Here is a 16,101-nt window from a genome sequence, read left to right on the forward strand (position 1 = left end):
TTTGCTTTTCCTCCGTATCCAGGGAGGATGCGAGGAGGATCTGCGCCTCCTAGGTATACAAATGTCTTTTTCCTTTATTATCTCAAAAACTACTGAAAGGATTTAGACCAGTTAACTAAAAGATCGTCTTCTGGAGCAAGATCTACTCTATGGAAAATTTAGTGTAATTCCATTCAGTGGTTTGGGCTGTGTAGTCATGTCTAAAATCTCGATGGGAAGTAACATGGGAAACACACTTTTTGACCCCCTTTTCCTCGGCCCCTGCTTAACGTATCACTTTGATACTTTCTATGCACAGCAAGACACTTGGACACACTTTCTTTTGAAAAGTTAGATATATTACCTACTGGTATAGTTACCAGTAGGTAGCTATACGTAGGACCATGTTTCCATAGAAAAAGCATTTTTTGAGCTGCCTATATCTTTGGCGCCGTTTGACGAATCCTAACAAAACTTTCACAAAAAAATGTGTTGTGATTCATTTTGCGCATGGAAAGGTTTGGGGTGATCCATCAAGCGAAGGCCAAGAAAAGGGCGGGTCAAAAAACATGCGTTTCCCATGTTAATTCCATTGAGAGCTTTGAACATGACCACAGCCCGAACGACTAAACGGAATTACATCAAATGTGGCAGAAAGATAGCTTTTGGTACACAGATTACGCCTTTGTTATTGCTGTATATCCGTTCAGTAGTTTTTGAGAAATTAAAGGAAATCCAAATTGGTAATTGGTATATCTCTGGCTGCGATGACTTCACAAATAATGACAAGCTCGTGCAGGGAAATGCAGAGCTCCAATTGGCTGGCAACACTTCAAACCAGGAAGTGTTGGCAGCCATATTGGGGTTCTGCTTCAGCTGAGTCCCACAAAACAAAACATAAAAAGAAGGGTAGGGACACCCAGACCCCTTAGCTCTTTTGTTAAGGTTCCACAGGGACCCAAGCCAGGGTTAAAAAGGAGCTTTAAAAACATTTTTACTACAAATTCACAATGTCATCATGAAGTCGCAGCAAAAAAAAAAAAAAAAAAAAAAAGGTCAGTCTCCTGCAGTTGTTAAATTAAAGCCCCTGTGTGGACCACGTCCTGGGGGTGAGTTTAATATAAAGAAGGGGGCGCATGGTCCCCCTCCCCGGGGCTCATCTGTGTCCTGGGACTGCCACTTCCGTGGGGATTCATTGTTATTATATGGTGTGTGCTGCACGGCCCCCTTGCAGACCCAGGGACCACCATCACCCTGGGGCTTTAAATAAATACTATGTGGAGGCAGTGCAGCCCCTCCAAAGCCCCACGCACTCCCACCTCCCTGGGGCTTAATGCTAATTGAATGCGGGGGCTGTGTGCCCCCCGCAGATGCAGGGACCACCACCACACTGGGGCTTTAAATAAATACAGTGCTGGGGTTGTGCGGTCCCCCACAGAACCAGGGACCACCACCTCCTCCTGTTGGTGTCCATAGATGGCCCTGGGGATCACCACCACCCCTCAGGGCCAGCACCTGCTGTGTCCCGGGACGCACACTCCAGGACATTGATGTGTACTCTGACTTGGCAGGAGCTTTGACAGCTCCCCCCAAGTCAGAGCAAACACTTAACTTTCTGCAAGTGAGGGCTGTCAAATAGCTCTCACCTGCAGAAAGTGACATTTTCACCTGTTTCCCTGCACACAAATATGCGTGCAGGGAAACAAATTAATACATTGCTTTCTCAAGCAGGGAGCTGCTATTCAAAGCAGCCTCCTGCTTGTGAGAGCAATGCCAGCTCCCGCAGGATGTGGGGGCCTTGATCCTTCTCCCATGGTCCTGTCTCTCTCTCTCTCTTCCATTGGATGGAAGAAAGGGAGAGGGAGATTGTCATGTCAATGGTCTCTCCATTTAATGATTTCAAAAAGTCAGACACACACACATATGTTTCCATAGGAAAAGCATTTTTCTCTTGCCTATGTCATTGGCATAGCTTTACAAAATGTTACCCCAAAAAGTGTGCTGGTGATTGTTCTTGTGCGTGGAAAATTTTGGGGTGATATGTCAAGGGTGGGAGGGTGAAAAAAAGGGTGGGGGTCAAAATAGAGTGTTTCCTATGTTAATTCCCAAAACTACAGACCGAACCGCAGGACAGAATTACACTAAATTTGGCAGAAAGCAAGATTTTATTAGATTGTGCTTTTGTTATTTGGTGTAAATTCTTTCAGCAGTTTGCATATCTAGGGCTGCAGATCTTTCACAAACGATTTGGGGATTTGGGGAATATGTGCACCAATACAAATTTCATGATTGGATGGCCGCAACTTGAGCAGAAAGTTGCGGCTGCCATTTTAGGTAACGGGACACAGTCTCTGGGGTCAGGGTAGAGATACCTTGATCCTATGTTTGGCATATAGGGGTCTTTGAGAGATGCCTGAGGTGTATAATATGTTGGGAAATAGGTATTTTTTCCCATGCATAATATTCGTGAATTTGTCGCGACCGTCAGTGCGACCCTGGTTGTAACGTTGCAATGAATTCACGAATAATGCGGGAAACATTTAAGTAAACATTCACAAAATCATCCAGACAATAAATCATTCACTCATAGGTGCACTCAGAGACTGACACACCCACTCACACACCAACTCAGAGGCTCATGCACCCACTCAAACACCCACTCAGAGACTCATGCCCACTCACACACCCATTCGGACACTCGTGCATCCACTCACAGACCCATTCAGAGACTCATGCAGCCACTTCCAGACCCACTCAGACACTCATGCACCCACTCACAGACCCATTCAGACACTCTCACACCTACTTACAGACCCACTCAGACACTCATGCACCACTCACAGACACACTCAGACCCTCACACACCCACTCACAGACCCACTCAGACACCCGGTCACAGATGCACTCAAACCCTCACACCCATTCACAGTCCCACTCAGACAGTCATGCATCCATTCACACATCCACTCAGACTCTTACACCCACTCAGAGACCCATGCACCCACTCAGATACCCATGCATCCAATGACAGACTCATTGAGGAACTCATGCAAACACTCAAAGACCCACTCAGAGTCTTATGCATGCAGGGTTGGGTTGTTATAGGGGGTTGGCTGCAAGGCCTGACTGCAGGCCAGGCCATTCAGCCAATCCCTGCCGCACACAGCCTTTGGCCATGCGTGGCCATGGTTGCATTAACATGCAGTAATAAAGATTATTATACGTGAAAAAACATGGAAATTGACTGAAAAAAAAAAGGTTACAGGGATGCTATAGTTAGGATATTGAATTAAACCAACCTTTGAAATTCACATAAAAAAACAAAGGTTACAGGGACTTTATAGTTAGGATCTGAATTTACTCACATAAAACCAGAGAAATTCAGCAGTTATAGTTATGGTTAGCTCAAGTAACTATAACTTGTGCTGCGCTCCCTGCGGGGAATGTTAAGTGGTCGGAAATTTGTCCCGGTGTGGTGATCTCACATAGAAATGTCTGAAAAATGTGACTTTGTAGCTAAATTTGAGGCTTGCTGAGGATTCTGGGTAAGAAAACATTGGGGAATCCACGCAAGTCACACTTCCCTGGATTCCCTCGGGTTTCTAGTTTTCTGAAATGTTTGGGTTTGGTAGGTTTCCCTATATGGCTGCTGAGCCCAGGACCAAAAACGCAGGCCCCCCCGCAAAAACAAGTCGTTTAGCGTTTGATAATTTTTATCCCCCACAAGTTACTCCATCTTGGATTCCCCTAGGTGCCTAGTTTGAAAAAATGTGCAGGTTTGGTAGGTTTTCCTAGGTGTTGGCTGAGCTAGAGGCCAGAATCCACAGCTAGGCACTTTGCAAAAAAAAGCTCTATTTTCTTTGGGAAAATGTGATGTGTCCACATTGTGTTTTGGGGCATTTCCTGTCACGGGCGCTAGGCCTACCCACACAAGTGAGGTATAATTTTTATCCGGGAACTTGGGGGAACAGAGAATACCAAAACAAGTGTTATTGCCCCTTGTCTTTCTCTACATTTTTTCCTTCCAAATGTAAGACACTGGGTTAAAAATAAGTCTATTTGAGAAATACCCTGCGATTCACATGCTAGTATGGGCACCTCAGAATTCAGAGATGTGCAAATAACCACTGCTTCTCAACACCTTATCCTATGCCCATTTTGGAAATACAAAGGTTTTCTTGATACCTATATTTCACTGTTTATATTTCAGCAAAAGAATTGCTGTATACTCAGTATAGAATAAAAACCCATTGCAAGGTGCAGCTCATTTATTGGCACTGGGTACCTAGGGTTCTTGATGAACTTACAAGCCCTATATATCCCCGCAACCAGAAGAGTTCAGCAGATGTAATGGTAATTTGCTTTAAAAAATCTGACATTGCAGGAAAAAGTTGCAGAGTAAAATGTGGAGAAAATTGGCTGTTTTCTTACCTCAATTTCAATATTTTTTTATTTCAGTTGTTATTTTCTGCAGGAAAACTTTGTAAGATCTACACAAATTATCCCCTGCTGAATTCAGAATTTTGTCGACTTTTCAGAAATGTTTAGCTTTCTGGGATCCAGCATGAGTTTCACACCCATTTCTGTCACTAAGTGGAAGGAGGCTGAAAGCACAAAAAATTGTAAAAATGGGGTATGTCCCAGTAAAATGCCAAAATTGTGTTGAAAAATGGCTTTCTGATGCAAGTCTGCCTGTTCCCAAAAGCTGGGAAGATGGTGATTTTAGAACCGCTAACCCTTTGTTGATGCCATTTTCAGGGGAAAAAAAACAGAAGTATTCTTCTGCAGCCCTTTCTTCCCATTTTTATTTTTTTTAACGAAACTTTTGCTGTATTTTGGCTAATTTCTGGGTCTCTTTCAGGGGAACCCACAAACTCTCAGTACCTCTAGGATCCCTAGAATGTTGGAAAAAGGGATCCATATTTGGCATGGGTAGCTTATGTGGACAAAATGTTATGAGGGCCTAAGCGCAAACTGCCCCAAATAGCCAAAAAAAGGCCTGGCACCTGAGGGGGAAAAGGCCTGGCAGCGAAGGGGTTAATGATAACAGCAATATTCCTCCTCATGATGTGGCCAGCCATGGAGCTAAGCAATCAGAATGCTCCTATTTGTTGTTTTTACTGAGAGAGTCCTGTGGCAATAGATACCGATATTAAACCCTAATTTCTCTAAAATTGCTGAACAGATTTACACTAAATCACAAAAAGTGTGCATTCTAGCCAAATATCTAGCTTTCTTCCAAATCTGGTGCAATTCTGTTAAGCTATTTATTGCTTTGCGTTGTCTAATTTCACTACGGAATTAGCATGGGGGGAAGGTGTTTTGTGCACCCCCTCCCCATTTTCTCAGCCCGCGCTGCACAGATCACCCCAAAACTTTCCAGGAAGGAGCTGAGGTGGACGATTCTTCAAACAGGACCAAAGTTATCAGCAAAGAAAAAAAACGTTCTTTCTATGTAAACTCTGAGTTACATATAATTACACACAGCGGACAGCCCAGGGAATATGCACTGTCAGAAATAGTTAAAGGGAAGCCTGGATCCTTCTGTGCACGATTTTCTTTTGATAATAGTAACAAGCCGCTTGGCAAGATTTTAGCCATATTACACGTCCTGGTGAGGTAACAGAGATATTAAATAATCACAGCTCTCATCCAATCCGGAGTCTATCATCAGCAAATAGGGAGGTGTTGAGATTTTATCGAAGGAAAAAAGTGACGGGAAGAGCCAAATTAATCAAGGCCCTTGGCTGTGTTTGCTTTCTGTCATTGACACCATGCAGGTGAGCCACAATTTCTAGAAATTTCATAGGCAATGAGTTTAATGGTTTGAAAATGTCAAACTGCTACACTCACCTCACTATGCCGCTACAGGAAAAAGGGGAGGCATAAGAGCAGAGAGGTTACTTTCCAGGATTCCATGGATGCTCCTTAAAAGGGATGTAAGCAGCAAGCTCTAGAGCCTCGGGACAATAGTAATGGGGCCCAAAGTAGTGGGTGAAGGAGTTACCCAAAACTGCCACTTCCTCAGTGTCGCTTATAAACCCCCAACACCCTGAGTAATTGTCAGGGATCATTGGACAGTGCTCAGGTACATTAAGAGGCACCAAAGCCTATTGAGCAGCACTGCTGCCATATTGAGCATTTCTCTTGGCTCATCAATGAGCACTCCTGTCATATGAAACTGTATGCTTATCATCTGGACAGAACTCTGGCATATTGAGCTGATTTTAATGGCACCACAGCTGAGTGTATTAGGAGCACTCTGGTATAAATTCAGCCCACTCTAACATCTGATGCAGCAATAGTAATGGTATTTTTATTTGGACCAGAATTTTGATGGAATGTCCACTGGCACATGCTATGACTGACTGTATATCACACGGCTACATAGATTCTGCGGATTCATATATGATTTTAGTTGTTCAAGTACTGTATAGTATAGAAGAAAAGCACTACCTCTACAGTGACATTATTTTTTTTCTAATTTGCTTCAAAAACGATACCACCATGTAACATTTTCTTAAGTGCAGTTATTTATGTGGTGCTAAACCTAATGTGCCAGACCTTGATTTACTGGATTAATAATGATTTCCTTTTTACAGTCATCCTTAAAACTGATGGCTTTTCACCAGATTATTTCAAAGTACCTTGTAGACAGATCTTTCCAAACCACTATTGGAAAGGGGTAAGCACACTCAATAAGTAACGCAAACTCTTTTATTTTGGATAAGTAATGCTAGTGTCTGAGATGCTTGAGCAGTCTGATGCTTGGGATTGTAAAGCGTGCAGCGCATGGATGGGGAATGTGGGGAAGGGGTGCATGGGGAGGAACTAATGAAAGAAAAATGTATAAATTTTTTGTGTACCTCCAAAATATCAAAATTGTGCAGCGTCTGTTTAAGATTTGCCTGTAATTTTGCAGTGCAGTTTACTCACTAATAGGTTAGTTGGCAAAATTTCCATTTGGAGCAGTTGTAGAATGACCTGCCAAATGAATACTAATTAGACATGTCACAATTTGTGATCCCCTTGGTCAACTAAATGCAGGCATGGAGGTGGGCAAGAGACAGCAGATCTTGATCTCCTGCACTTAGATTCCTAGATGAAAAACATTTTTTAAGCAGTCCATATCCATTAAAGGCACAGGTGTTGCTTTTAGAAAAGATCCCAGTTTGAGAAACCATCCCTGGGAGCATGCCTCGGTCTTCTAGACCACTTCCTGCTCCTCTTGGGGGTGCCAACATGATTCCCAAGTGAGAAACTGTCCCGCAGGGACAGCTTACATTTCGTGAATCAGTTACGACCCCAACTAGGGAGACAGTAACTGATCAATGGTTAAGTGGGCTGTGCACCCACATATGTACGTTCAATTTCTCTATACAGTAAATTAATTTAGTGTTAATAGTTACATCATCAGTGATATCAACAATCCGATGTCATTTGAGCCATCATCAGTGATGTTGAGTTTTTTTAAATTCTGTTTCCTAACTATAACATCCATGTAATCTTTTTTTGTGTGTGATTTTCTATGTTTTTTTAACGTAAAGTAATTTTCATTACCATATGTTAATCTAACCACCGCCTCGCATGGCCTTCAGCCATGCATGACAGAAGTTGGCTGCAGGTCTTGGCCTGCAGCCAGGCCCTGCAGCCAACACCTATACCGACCCAACCCTGCACTGCACACAGCCTTTGGTTATACGCAGCAGGGGTTGGATGAAGGGCCTGGCCTCTGGCCAGACCCTGCAGGCAACCCCTATTACCACCCAAACCCACCAACACAAAGTCTCATTTGTTAAATGTGGTAATTTGCTCAAATGTACTCCTAATGAACCTTTTGAACAAATGAGTGAGGCCTTTAGATCAGATATCACATATTTGTGATATCACTTCCTGTAAGATTATGGGTTGTAATACCACTTCCTTTGATGCCACTTCCAATGATGCCCCTTTGATGTCACATGCTGTGAGCCAAGGGGTCAGGGTGTCCCTACCCCGACCCTTTTTCTTATCTTTTACCTTTTTATCTGGGACTTAGCTGAAGCCGAGTCGCAACATGGCTTCCAGCACTTCCTTGTTGAAGTGTTGGCAGTCAATCAGATCTCAGCACAAGATCAGGAGGGTTTGCGGAGCCTTCTCATATATCATATATATATATATATATATATATATATATATATATATATATATATATATATATATATATATATATTTGTTTTTTTCTTTAGTTACTCAAAAAATACTGAACAGATTTGCACCAAACAACATAAAGGTTGCTTTCAGGACCAAGAGCTACCATTCTGCCAAACTTGGTGTAATTCCATCAAGTAGTTCAGGCGCTATTCCTGTTCAAAATCCTTATGGAAAAATGCATGGGGAAAAAGCTTTTTGAGACCCCCCCTTTTTTACAGCCCCCACTTGATGGATCACCACAAAACTCTCCAGACAGACGCTGAAAATTTTGAACATTTTGTGAAGATTCATCAAACAGCGCCAAAGATATCAGCATAACAAAAAAGTGCTTTTTCCAAAGAACTAGGACCTAACTATAACTACCTAGTGGCGACCGTCACTAGGTAATATCTATAACTATATCTATATATATATTTATATATATATATATCTATATATATATATATATATATATATATTTATATGCACACACACACACACACACACACACACACATAAACATACATATACCTGTATGAATCTGTGTGTGTGTGTGTATATATATATTTTATATATATATATATATTTAGGTGTCCAGTAGAAGGCGTTTTGCCGAAACGCGTTGACAGACACTGCATTTCAGGACTCTGTGTTACCTGTGGAAGCAAATAAATCTTTGAACTGAATACGAGCGTATTGAATTTGTGGAATATATCCGATGGGATCGGTGCAGCTGTCTGATGGCCATCAGTCCATCTGTTGAAGAATTATATATATATATATATATATATGTATATATGAATTATACTTTCTAACTACATTTTTACCACACATATCAATATATCAATCATACCTTTACAACAAAATGTTCATGTTTTTCGTGGCAAAGGCATATGCTAGGTAAAAATATTGTTGTAAATGCATGCATGGTAAAGACTCAGACGTTGTAATGATGGCCTTGTAAAGGCATGCGTGGTTCCGTCATACAACCCGATGATGCACTGCTCGTGATATCACATATTATATTATGAACACATCTGAAGTCCGAGGCAGTGCACGCTATACTTTGGTCATTTATGTATAGCTGGTTATTTTCAGAGTTTTTTTTTTATTTTTATTTCTAGAAGACCTATTTATAGCTCCACTTTATCCTTTAGTTTTTCAGTAGATTTCAAATGTTTTTTAACAAACGTTTACAGTCTTACTACCTTATTTGCGTATACAGGGAGTGCAGAATTATTAGGCAAGTTGTATTTTTGAGGATTCATTTTATTATTGAACAACAACCATGTTCTCAATGAACCCAAAAAACTCATTAATATCAAAGCTGAATATTTTTGGAAGTAGTTTTTAGTTTGTTTTTAGTTTTAGCTATGTTAGGGGGATATCTGTGTGTGCAGGTGACTATTACTGTGCATAATTATTAGGCAACTTAACAAAAAACAAATATATACCCATTTCAATTATTTATTATTACCAGTGAAACCAATATAACATCTCAACATTCACAAATATACATTTCTGACATTCAAAAACAAAACAAAAACAAATCAGTGACCAATATAGCCACCTTTCTTTGCAAGGACACTCAAAAGCCTGCCATCCATGGATTCTGTCAGTGTTTTGATCTGTTCATCATCAACATTGCGTGCAGCAGCAACCACAGCCTCCCAGACACTGTTCAGAGAGGTGTACTGTTTTCCCTCCTTGTAAATCTCACATTTGATGATGGACCACAGGTTCTCAATGGGGTTCAGATCAGGTGAACAAGGAGGCCATGTCATTAGATCTCCTACTTTTATACCCTTTCTTGCCAGCCACGCTGTGGAGTACTTGGACGCGTGTGATGGAGCATTGTCCTGCATGAAAATCATGTTTTCTTGAAGACTTCTTCCTGTACCACTGCTTGAAGAAGGTGTCTTCCAGGAACTGGCAGTAGGACTGGGAGTTGAGCTTGACCCCATCCTCAACCCGAAAAGGCCCCACAAGCTCATCTTTGATGATACCAGCCCAAACCAGTACTCCACCTCCACCTTGCTGGCGTCTGAGTCGGACTGGAGCTCTCTGCCCTTTACCAATCCAGCCACGGGCCCATCCATCTGGCCCATCAAGACTCACTCTCATTTCATCAGTCCATAAAACCTTAGAAAAATCAGTCTTGAGATATTTCTTGGCCCAGTCTTGACGTTTCAGCTTGTGTGTCTTGTTCAGTGGTGGTCGTCTTTCAGCCTTTCTTACCTTGGCCATGTCTCTGAGTATTGCACACCTTGTGCTTTTGGGCACTCCAGTGATGTTGCAGCTCTGAAATATGGCCAAACTGGTGGCAAGTGGCATCGTGGCAGCTGCACGCTTGACTTTTCTCAGTTCATGGGCAGTTATTTTGCGCCTTGGTTTTTCCACACGCTTCTTGCGACCCTGTTGACTATTTTGAATGAAACGCTTGATTGTTCGATGATCACGCTTCAGAAGCTTTGCAATTTTAAGAGTGCTGCATCCCTCTGCAAGATATCTCACTATTTTTGACTTTTCTGAGCCTGTCAAGTCCTTCTTTTGACCCATTTTGCCAAAGGAAAGGAAGTTGCCTAATAATTATGCACACCTGATATAGGGTGTTGATGTCATTAGACCACACCCCTTCTCATTACAGAGATGCACATCACCTAATATGCTTAATTGGTAGTAGGCTTTCGAGCCTTTACAGCTTGGAGTAAGACAACATGCATAAAGAGGATGATGTGGTCAAAATACTCATTTGCCTAATAATTCTGCACTCCCTGTACCTTTGGTATTAAGTATATATATATATATATATCACTTCAAACTCCAACAGATCCAAAAAAGAGGCGCTCTCTGCATCGGTGCCGGCATCGGGGAAGGACCTAATTCCCATTAATCTTGATACAAATTTAACATTGAAGTTAAAGATGCCGCACACACAGGATTCCAGTAATCTTCTTTTATTTAGTACACGAAAACTCAACCAACTGACACCAACGCGTTTCCACCTTCCCGGTCTTGATCACGGTAAATCATTAATCCTTTACATGCACTACTTATAATCTTCCTCTAAGCCATGCCTTTATGTGGCATTCTGGGATGTGTAGTGTTTCACAAATTACATAGTACTATGCGCCACACCATTCAACTTAAATACTGCCCATAAGTGTTGCTAATATAACAAAAGGTGCTCAGAATACATGTGCATCAATATGCACAATAAATATACTATTAAATCTCATATAGATTGCAATACCAAATATGTAATTATATATGCTTATTTGTAAGTGTGGAAAGATATATGTGGGTAGTACTATTCGTCCCCTCAAAATAAGAGTTTCGGAACATTGGAGAACAATAAGACAGGAGGATGAGCGTTATCCCATAGCTTCTCACATGAGGGTATGTGAGATACAGGGAGCCCACAAAGATTTTTTAGTTCTTTGGGTTTGAACAGTGTTAACAAAATCCACGTGGTGGCAATAGGGAATTAGCCCTAAGAAGGAAGGAATCCGTTTGAATTATGCGCCTAGGGGCAATAGAGCGAGGTTTGAATTCCGATCATGAAATGGAGTATTTTCTTGGTGATAGATAAGGAGAGGCTAACTAATTGGATTATGAGATTTGAAACAAAAAAAATTCACAATTCTTCATAATAATATTTAATGGAGATACCCAAATTTTGGAAAAGCATACTATTAGGGTAAAAGGGTCCATGTGTGGTAGAGATACTTATCTTGAAGATATGCAGGGTTCAGTATTTAAAAAGTAGATACAATTAAAGATACAAATGTATAGGTCTTTTAAGGGTTGATGTGATAAGATTAATAATTTAGAGTTAAAGAAACATGGAGATGCCTTTAATGTGGCCTAATATTTGGTTGGCGTGATTATATTACGAACAGTATTGTTTAGCGTTATATATTTAAAGTTGCCCATGCCATGATCCTGAAATTTGAGGGAACTGGTCGCAACAACAAGAGCACAGGTTTGGACATTACGTTAGTACCCATTTATAAGGACTATGCGGGCTAAAGACTTACAAGTAATGAGGCATACTGTGTGAATTATACACCTAATTGTGGTGTTGCTTGGTGACAAAGATTCTAAGATATTAAAAGGAAAAGTAACTGGAAACAAAGACAAATCCGTCTTCTCTGTTATGGAGGATAGGAAGTCCTTTTTTTATTTTTGTGCGCGTTGTTGGCAGGCTTTAAAACGCCGATGTTGAAACGAAGTTCCTCTTTTGTTGTTCTTCCGACGCACTCACGGACGGAACACGGAAAAGAAAGGAACAAGGTAAGAGTATGTCGAGATGGAAAAAATGATTCTGTCCTTTTAAGTTTATTATTATAGTCATTAATTAGCGTGGATATTTCTAGGATACGCTGTCTTTTGGTTGAAAGGCATCCCGAAATGTAAGTTTGAAATTAAATATATACATTCAGGTAAGCGGCGTGGGTGCAACTCTGCACTGTAAGGTATATGAGGCACAATTAGACATATGAAAATATAGTAACGATTGAAATTGTATGTTTTTTAGTATGAAGGACCAATCTGGCAGCACAAGGGAACATTTTAGAAGGAATACTAAGAGGTATAAGTTCACATTTCACTAATTTGTGCCTAGGACGGCATAAATGGCATTTACTTTACTGTTACACGTTCTAGCATGCTTTCCACTTTTTGTGAGGCCACGGTTTGTCTAGGTCTGTCTATATGGAAAGGGTTATTTATTTATGGTTGTATTTTAATAATTGGGATATACATGAGAATAGCACTACGATCTGTATGGAAGATATGGGAATATTGTTGCACACCGACAAAAGATCACGGGTTTCACATTGAAGCATGCATTAAGTGTGTCACTTGGAGGTTGAAGGATTTGTTTAGTAATTTACTATTTTATGTTAATTATGTATGCAATGAAAATGTTTATTGTAGTAATTCCTGATGAAGTCAAGGGGTATTCCCCAGACGAAACACATGTTGATCCATAGAGTTGTGAACAATTTTTGGAAGCCATTTTTTCAAGAAGCACAAAATACAATCTGATTCAACATAAGAAGTTATTTGAAGGAGGACTTTTGTTAATATCCGATAAAATCAAGATCTATTGAATTTATTGAACTTGTAGCGTGTGCCCTTGCAGTTTTGTAATTCAATGTAAGGACCTTGAAACGTTTGCACAGACAATAGGTGGCGCCCGGTTTCGCAGCATGGACAGGTAGTATAAGAAGCTTGTGTATCCGGAGAGACGTGAGAAGCATGAAGCTTGTACCACGCTCAGTGTGGCACATGGGGAAGCAGCGTGAGGCGCTTGTACACACGGCCCGGTGACTGGGTAACTTGTGGACACATAAGAAGTCCGTGTGCTGTCCAGAGGCACATGGAGAGTTTGAGACACTGGAGAAACGTCGATTTCTGGAGACCGGTCTGTAAAGGTTTGGCATGCCATGTCTTTAACTCTGCGCACATCTAAGCAAAGGGAAAAGAAAAATATCTAGCCTGGCATTTATTTCCATTCTACTGGTTTTTAAGACCCCGCAGTTCCTGATTCACTTGCGCCGGGCCCTTCATTGGCATTCACGAGGCACAGATGCACTGCTGCTGTCTGCAGAGCCTGTTCAGGGGAGAGATGCTTTATCACGGCGCGAGAGAAGAATCCTTATCGGTGTTTGGTGACTTTAACATCAAATTCTACTGAATATGTGCTGCCCAAATGTGGCACCCAGTCCATATTTCTTCCTCTTTGCTGCCATATTTGCTTTTACTCTCTCTCTTTAAAGCAAGCTTTTCTTGTTCGGTGTCTACCTGTCTGTCTTTCACTGTCTCTCTTTCCGCCTCTCGATTCCTATTCCCACTCCTCTATTTCGATCTGCATGTAAAGCGTGGCATAAATTCTATAAGGAAAGAGAGCTGTCCTTCTCTTTAATAAATGAAAAATGAGCTGTCTTTTATTCACCAAAGCCCCATTCTTTCAAGCACTGTTTCCCAACCTCAAACATTTCAGGAACATGCGCTCTAATAAATGGATGTCCAAGAAGCCCATATGATCTGCCATTCGCATGTGTATGGCACTAACTACCATGGTTACTGATTTGCGTTAGCGTGAAGTGGTCTCATTTTTTCCTGTAATTTAACCATTAATTCAACAAATGCCGTAGCACATTGTTCTTTGATTACAAACTTTAAGAATCTGTATTTTCCGAGCGATACTTTCCATGAAATATAGACCCACCTTTACTAGAGATTGCCGGGGTGCTGCACGTGCCGGCCCTCACAATGGTAAATACAAATATGCTTTCTTTTGCTTCCTGTTGCATTGCACGACTGCCCTTGCAAACATTAGCAAATGTGTCCATACCGTTGATTGCAACCGCTATATGTAGTACCCCACTCTGCTGCTTTCAATGTGGTTTCAATCCTGATAAAATTAAACAAATTACGTAAAAACGGTACATTTATGAGATCTCTTTTCCAACCTTTCAATAGCCACTATTTAAACTTTTTAGTAAATAGACAAACTTTTATTTGGTTTCTGGATTTATACTTGACCATACCAAGTGAATGGAAATACTTCTATAAAGATGATAATAGAGTTACGTTTTTATGCAGATTAAGCAAGACATTCATGTACTTCTGAGATATATCCAAAAGCACTACTCAGTTTATTTAAACATAATTGTAAATATGTACTTGAATACAAGTACAGCCACTTGAATAAAACACACTTTTCAAATGTTGTGGTTAAATGGGTGTAGACTAACTACTTAAAGAAGAGGAAGACCTTTTTAAAATATTTTATTTGTTTTGGCATTATAGCATGGACAAATGGTAGTTAACAGGACTATGGAACCCACTTAATGTTCACACGTCAATAATCATAACAGGTAACAACCCATGACTTCCCTGCCCCCCCACCCCAAGCCGACTGTCATTCAATCATTCAGATAAAAACAGTCACTAAGACCTGCCTGCACTCTATGGCCCATTGTTTTCCAGGACATCTAAAGAATAGTATTCCATCCATTTAATCCACACCTTGTGAAATTTTCGGGGACAACCTCTTCTGACGCAGGTGACTTTTTCAGCCACAATATACATGTCCATGCCTCTTTTCTATTCCTGCTATGTGGGGCACTCATCAGACCCCCATTAGTGAGCAACATCTAATTTATCCACTATTAGGCACAGAAGATGATTTGGGCTCAGGGTAAATCAATATCATTAGGGATTCCCAGGAGGAGGAACTTTATATTTATGATGCCCCTAGTGCCACCTTGCACCACATTTGTGGCATTTTATTTTTACGCAAATGTGGCGTTAAGGTGGCATTTCCCACATGCCATATTTACAAAGTGGCACAAGGCAAGGATTGCGCCACTTTGTAAACTCTTGTGCCACATTATGCCTGCACCAGGCAAAATATATGCAAGTGGTGCATTCCCACGTAGGGAGGCACAGAAAAATGGCACAGTGAAATTTACCATATTTCACTGTGCCATTTTTAGCATCATTATTAACACCTGCCTACGGCAGGCATTAAGATGATGCTGTCATTGAAAACAATGGGCCTCCCTGTGCTTTGCTGCACTAGCTCCATAATTTATGGAAAAGCACCACATTAGCGCCATACATTATGATGCTAATGTGGACACAACAGCCAAGGTGCAATGTACTGTAAATGCGGTGCACACATGGTGTTGCTAGGGGGACTCAAGGGGGTGCTAGAAAAGTGGCACATCATAAATGATGCACCATGTTTCCATAAATTTGCCCCTTCGGGTCTAATGGAAGGGCTATTGAAGGCATGGCACTAAGTTCCCTAGTGATCGCTCTCCAGTAGGCCTGTGTTTGGGGACAGTCCCAGATAGTGTGGAAGAAGGAGCCCTCAACTTCATTACATCTCATGCAGTGTGGGCCTGTGGCTCTCCCCATGATTTGCAGGTG

At 41.2% G+C, this 16,101-nt stretch overlaps 1 long non-coding RNA gene across 1 annotated transcript in view; it reads left to right on the forward strand.

Annotated features, from left to right (window-relative positions):
* Positions 1–12,415: 12,415 nt before the first annotated feature.
* LOC138284994 (uncharacterized) overlaps positions 12,416–16,101 on the forward strand; it is a 58,185-nt gene continuing 54,499 nt past the window's right edge. The window contains exon 1 of the long non-coding RNA XR_011201490.1: positions 12,416–12,447. This is a non-coding gene — a long non-coding RNA (uncharacterized lncRNA). The remainder of the gene's footprint in view (positions 12,448–16,101) is intronic.

The sequence above is a fragment of the Pleurodeles waltl genome, chromosome 3_1 (assembly GCF_031143425.1).
Source record: "Pleurodeles waltl isolate 20211129_DDA chromosome 3_1, aPleWal1.hap1.20221129, whole genome shotgun sequence".
Taxonomy (NCBI): Eukaryota; Metazoa; Chordata; class Amphibia; order Caudata; family Salamandridae; genus Pleurodeles; species Pleurodeles waltl.